Genomic DNA, 6,744 nt, shown 5'->3' on the forward strand with positions numbered 1-6,744 from the left:
CCTGTCATTGCTCTTTCACAGTTTCTAGTGTTGACAATAAGGGTTTAAGAAGATATTTAAACCGTATCACAATATTTAGTTTTGTGATTTTGTAAACTGTATTGATATTTTGTGTTTAAAATCCAGGTAAAATGTAAGTTTATTTCTAAAATTGCATTATTGGCTATATTGTATTTACAATGTATGCCAAAAAAAACTATTTCTTTGTCTTTTTATATCAAAATTCAATCATTTTGTCTCCATTGGGTGCTTAAATAGGCATGAACTAACCAAATTCAATCAATAATCTGAACTGCTAATGAAGCTGGTGTTAGCTGCAACCTAACGGGGCTCAGCAGCCTCCCAGTGAACACAACCTCTGAGACAAATGGAGTCAGTTTGATCACAGTGGTACCGAGGTGAATTATAGTTTCCAGATGGACTTGTTGCTATAAGAAGCTCACTTTCGCAGGATCAGGTAATAGGACCGCTATAGCTGCTGGACTCGGGGTAACTCATAGTGCTATTGGCTACCGGGTCAAGTCCCCCCATAGTTGTCTGTTTTTCTAGGAAGCATCAGTACTCTGATTTTCGTTTGCCTATTATTGTTGGGCACATGATCATTATGTATGTATGTATGTATGTATGTGCAAACCTTAGTTTTCTAACCAGTGCACACAGTTTGTCTGTGGAGTAAACAACATGATTTAGTTTTACCAAGCACTATAAATGTATCCTTGGAACCAGATAAATATGCAGAGCTCATGATGCTTCATTTAATCTGACGATGGCAGGCCGCTATAGATCTCTGGCATAGAGATATTTAAAACTATTATTTTGTGCAGGAAGTGTTTAAATCTTTGGTGTATACAGTACATCTCTGGTGTACCATAGTGTTGTTAGATGCTTGTAAAGCTGAATGTGGTCGTGTGATATGGTGTCTCCAGTCTCCAGAAGTGTGGTATTTGTGATGAATACTGGTTTATTCTTTTATTAGCCAGGCCAGGTTGTGTTTGATCAAATGCCATCTCTAAAGAAATGTGTTGAAATACTCAATCATACTCAAAACAATTGATCAAATTATCATCTCAAATTTATTTGGGGATTTCAAAGTGCATACATGAACAATGATGTTCTGAAGTGGGCAAAGTCAGATTTTACACAACGAAAATGTTTGAAACCATCAATTTTCCTCAGATATGACTCCTAAAGCAAAAACAACCTATTTAAAAAAAGCTGAATGTGATTGCATAATCAATACAGTAAAATAACATTTAAAATATCTGTATTTTTTCACAGCAATAGGCTACTAACAAAGGGCAACTAAATGCTTTAGATTAAAGCAGAGGAACAAGTCCATATAGCCACGACAGAAAAATAAAAAATCAAAGTTACAGGAACATCATTTTAACAAGTACGACACTTAATGCGATGCAGAGACAAGTAGAGGTATTTGATCATACGCACATTTCAAAGTGAAACTAAACCTGTCTTATCAAGTCATCCGATTTCAAACATTTACAAAACGTTTATCAATCTTCCCATCCAACTCAGACTGAGATGGGAAACAAACCTATCACCCAAAATGTTGTGGTTTCTGTTTGACAAATGTTTCCGCTAGATCTCACCGTGTTTATGGCATGGAAGAAACCACTGAATGGCAGCCAAGGCTACTCTTTTTTAACGTCAATTGTTTAGCACTTTAATCATAACCACACCAAACCCTTCATTAACATAACCAATCCTATACTTACTAAACTGTATCTATCTCTAACATAATACCTAAACACATACCACACCAACCCCCCTCCTGTTCTGTACCGACATAACCAGTTCCTTCACATGACATGAATCCACCTAAACTTAACCATTTCTGTATAACAACCAAAACTTACAATATCCTTGCCAGGCAATTACAGTTTAATTTAAAGTTTGGCAAGTAAAACTGCCTAATTTAGGTTGGGGATGGATTGTCGTCATGGTAAAATGTACCAAAAAAAATGTACAGAAAGCAAATACACATTTTTGGTCTGAGACAAGTTGCAAACCCTGGTCTCCAGTATCAAAATCAAACATTTTACATTCCCATCCACAATCCCAGCTTTCACTTCACACCTTCTCCTTCTCTACCTTAATGGCACACTACTTCCTGCATTGTTGCTGAACATCAATTGAAGTAAATCATCTACAGAAACGTCCAATATGAACCTAATTCTTTAGGGAGGAGGAACCCCTAAACCTAAAACCATCACCATTTTATTTCACCACAGAACTTCTTAGAACACGATCTTATTTTTTAACACATACCATTGCCGTCATTCAGTCACTCCTACACCTCACAATATTAAGTCCTTCAATCAATCTCACCAACCCAAATAAATTGACTTAATTAACAAGTTAGAACGTTACAAAGTCCTTCCTAAAGGCATCCAACTGGGTCTTATTTGTTTCAGATAGTTGTCATTACTACACCATACACCAGTAAGGCTGACTCAAGTCTTCCATGCCATAAATCCATTGTATCTAGCACAACATGTCAGGAGGAAGGAAAAATCTTGTTAATTTTAAAGCTCCTTGTGGGAGCTTTTATGGGACACGTGCCGCTTAACTGGCAAATTCAAATGAAGAAGACAGGGGTCTAAAATCAAAATCTCTGTCCTCAATCGAGTTTTTATTTTTTCTCAATGGTAGTCATAAACATCGCATTTATGTTGTTAAAAGGTCAGCAAGCTTGTTCAATAGCTACTGAACATGATTGCCTCTGAAAGTCCACCACGACACAAATCTTATGGTATAAGACACCAATTATTCTCCTACAAAACGATCGTTTTTTTTAATGTGTTTTCGGTATCTCTCTTTTTCTTTACTGTTTGCACAATGATAAAACAGTTAAGTTACAAACAGAGACAGTAACAACAGGGAAAGGACCAAATTGTGCACATACACTTACAAATGTATCTGACTTGAAATAACTAAATGCTACTAAGTGCTCAGCTCAGTGAAGAGACAGAGAAAAAAAAAAAAACTTTTTAAAAATTCATGTTAGTGCTTTATCAGTGCTATGACATATCAATCTCTTTAGCAACTTGTCCATATTTAGCACCACCACTCGTCCACCTGCTTCAGTAACAGGGTGGGTGTACATGACAGTCATTGTATCTCCACCTCACATGAGATACTTGTGCAAATGCTATGCTTTAAATCTTAAACCCCACAGAGCAGTGGTGTAGTCTATGATTGTGCACATATATAAGCTGTATACCATTCTCTGTATTCCTGCTACAAAATAAAATGTAAAGCACAATATTAAATAAATTTATATTTCAAGTTATGGACTTAATTTAACACTCAATTAATCTGTGTGCAAAAAGTAAAATGGAAAAAAAAAACCCTGACATCTTAAATTACAAGGGACAGATGCCTATGTTTTGATTCACATGCCAGACATGCACCATAAATGCATTAAAAAAATAGTTGTTTAGGTGCATCCATCCATGTTTACTGTACAACAAGTTACTATAACACGAAAAATTAGCATTTTAATTAACATCTTGTAAGACAGGCTAAACTAGATGAAAGCTCAACAGTGATGACAGCAGGTGTGAGTCATGTGTCCCTTAACAGTATTTGCTTTTAGACTACACCACTGTTACATCGTCCTAGTCTTTACACATACACACAGTACTTGTCCATAAGCACTGGGTTTTACAACACAGCTGACCAAAACTTGATTCTTTGCTTTAAAGAGTAACTACACAAGTTTAAAAGTCCAGCTTGCGACACCATCTAGTGGCTCTGGCATGCTGTCTCCACAACCTGTGCAATGCAGCAGACATTTTCCTACTGTGCAAAACACCTCAACAACAGACTACACCCAAAATAAAAGCTTGTCCATTTGCTTCGATAAAGACATTACAGTATCACTCGTACTGTACAACTGACTGGTGATCTCAGTGTGGTGCATTGAAGGACAAATACAGCAATGAGTGCTTAGCACCAATGATGGAGAGAAAGCAAAACAGAAAAAAGAAATCTTTGTGAGGATTTCACAGAATACGGCTGACCGCTAAGGGTAACAAAACCTCTTTTATAGCTGGTGGTGAACTTATAGTACCAGAACCGGTCTCAAAACAGCACCCAGCCGTATTATCCATATTATCATTAATAATACATTTAATATAACGGTAATCCGTTTGCACAACAGTGGCATGCACAGTTAAACATTTACACCTTTTCACTGCCACAAAGTAGGAATTTTTTTCAATTCCTATGGCAACAAACTGATAACTTCAAGTGTACATACGCAATGAGCATCAAGCACGTGTTTGACTAACAACCGCTAAGAGAGAATGGGAATTTAAGGTGACCCATTTAACAGGAAAATATACATACAGAAAAATTAACATTGCAATCAAACCAATGACAAAATGTAAAATCAAATATTCATATTATGCTTGAAATTAATGGGCAACCCAAACTGACTATGCTATATTTAATAAGCACTGTATTTCCATCTATAAAAATAGTTTAATGATTCACTGTAACCCACAAGCGCCACTTCATTCCCACCCACACAAGCACTATCGAAGGAGTCCCTGTTACCTATGCAGGGCTAGGATAGGCCTGAGATGTAAACTATTCTTATTTCAAAATGAGATATTTATCATTATAGATGTAAATTTCCATCACCATTTTGAATATACCTCACACTTAAGGAGAGCTGTGTACAACATTTATCAAACGAGTGAATTCCAATATCATCATTGTATCACATGTTATGGCAATATACTCTTATTTGGTCCACTATAGCTGGAATCATACCTTGTTAGTTAGTAGCTAATTAACCAGCAACACTAGCTCTACAACTGCTTGGTCAATCATAAGTCTTAATGTGTTGAAGTAACAATTTTTTACAGCTCATTTTAAATAATATGTATAATTTCGATGTGCATTTTTAGCCTCTCTGTCTTTAGTTTTTACAGTTTCCAGCTGTACGCTTCAGATCATGGCTAAAATGTAGCAATTATCTAAGTTCTTTGTTTCTCTAATTTTGTATTAAAAAGTTTACGTAAATTTAAAACACTGGGTAAATGTTCAGGCCTGTGTCATGTGTGCAGCTTCTCATACCAAGTGTGATGTAAGTTCAATGTGGCAACTGACAGAAGAATAAGGTCTATTTGATGCTCAGTTTTACAAAATTTAATATAATAATTGAAATGTGATGCTTAAAAGCAGTCAGTCATAGGAAAACGACTACATTTAATAATAACACTCTCTTTGAGCGGACTTCAGGGTACTTGTACTGTTGTAGATTTGTATCCAGCCAGATACAATCTCAGTGTTCGGTTCATCACACCTAACATCATACTCATAAATGGGACAAGACGACTGTCCTGAGAGTAACACAAAGAAAATTATGATGGCTGGAACAGGAAAACTTAAGGGCACTTTTCAACCAGAACCCAATATCTAAGACTTGTATTATCACTCCACATCAGGCTCCAGAGACTTATCAGAGCTCTTTTATCACTAACTCTAAAAACTAACTCTGTCTGACTCATCGATGATTGATCTGAACCTGATTGATATCTCGCATATATCTAAGTAACTGTGCTTTCTTTTTCAAAATTTGTACACAACACAGAAATGCTTTCATTCGCCTGTGCCTCGTGTCTGCTGCTTCACAGTAAATACCCGCTCATATATTATTTTTAACGAGTGAGTTTAAAGCAACACACAAACTTTACTGTGATTGTCCTATTTTTCTACAAACAAAAATCTACATCTCACATCAGAATAATTTGAAAGACGCTACAAGGACAATGCTGTGAAGCATAAATACACCCCAGAGGTAGAATCAATGAATTTATAGTATATCTCATTTATAATGTCCTGAAGATATTGCACAAATGTGCAGAATGAAGACAGGACATGCACATGAGTTTAATTACCCTTGAGTGCTTATGCTCCTGAAAATCCCAATGTGAAAACTGAAAGATTCACAGATATCAGTATGAACTTTTATACTCTTAATAGGGCTTCCCCCAGAAAAGTCCACGATTTGGGTCATCAGCCGAGAAGACCCCGAGTCGACTCGCATTTTGTCAGTCAAATCTCTGCACTTTCATTTTCTTTTTTTAAGCTGCGTCACTGTACACAGAGCGAAAGCATAGCAGGCTGTAAACCGAATCTTAAAATGCCCGTAAACCACAATAACCGTGATAATTAATGGAGAGCAGCGTGACGCCGGACAGCGGAGCAGCAGCTGCACTCTGGACCAGTGATGACTCTCAATGAAGTTCAATGAAGTTGAACCAAACGGTGATACAACCGTCTCTACCGTTGTCCACTGTGAGTTAGGGCTGCTCGATTATGGAAAATGATAAACACCGATATTTGGTCAAAATTGAAAATCACAGATATATATTTCAAAAACGAATATATTTTTTATAAACTTAGAAAACGTGCTGCATAATAATATGGACATATGTGTCAAAAAACAATTTGCAAAGGAAGTCCTACAAATAATTACACTTTACCTTTCCACGTAAACATAATGAGTAAAGTCCCATCAAGTAAACTATGTTCAAAAAAGAAAAACAAGTAAAGGAGAAGAGCAACTAGTGTCGCGACACCAGCGAAGTATAAATAGTTACGGTGCTCCCCGGTGACTTCACATTGTTTCGGGGGACCAGGTCGGGAAGCAGGCAAGTATACGAGCGCATGACTCGTGTGCAGTGCATGCTGTGGGGGAGGGACGGAAAT

The sequence above is a fragment of the Morone saxatilis genome, unplaced genomic scaffold (genome assembly GCF_004916995.1).
Source record: "Morone saxatilis isolate NCDOM2014 unplaced genomic scaffold, NCSU_SB_2.0 Contig12, whole genome shotgun sequence".
NCBI classification, from domain to species: Eukaryota; Metazoa; Chordata; class Actinopteri; family Moronidae; genus Morone; species Morone saxatilis.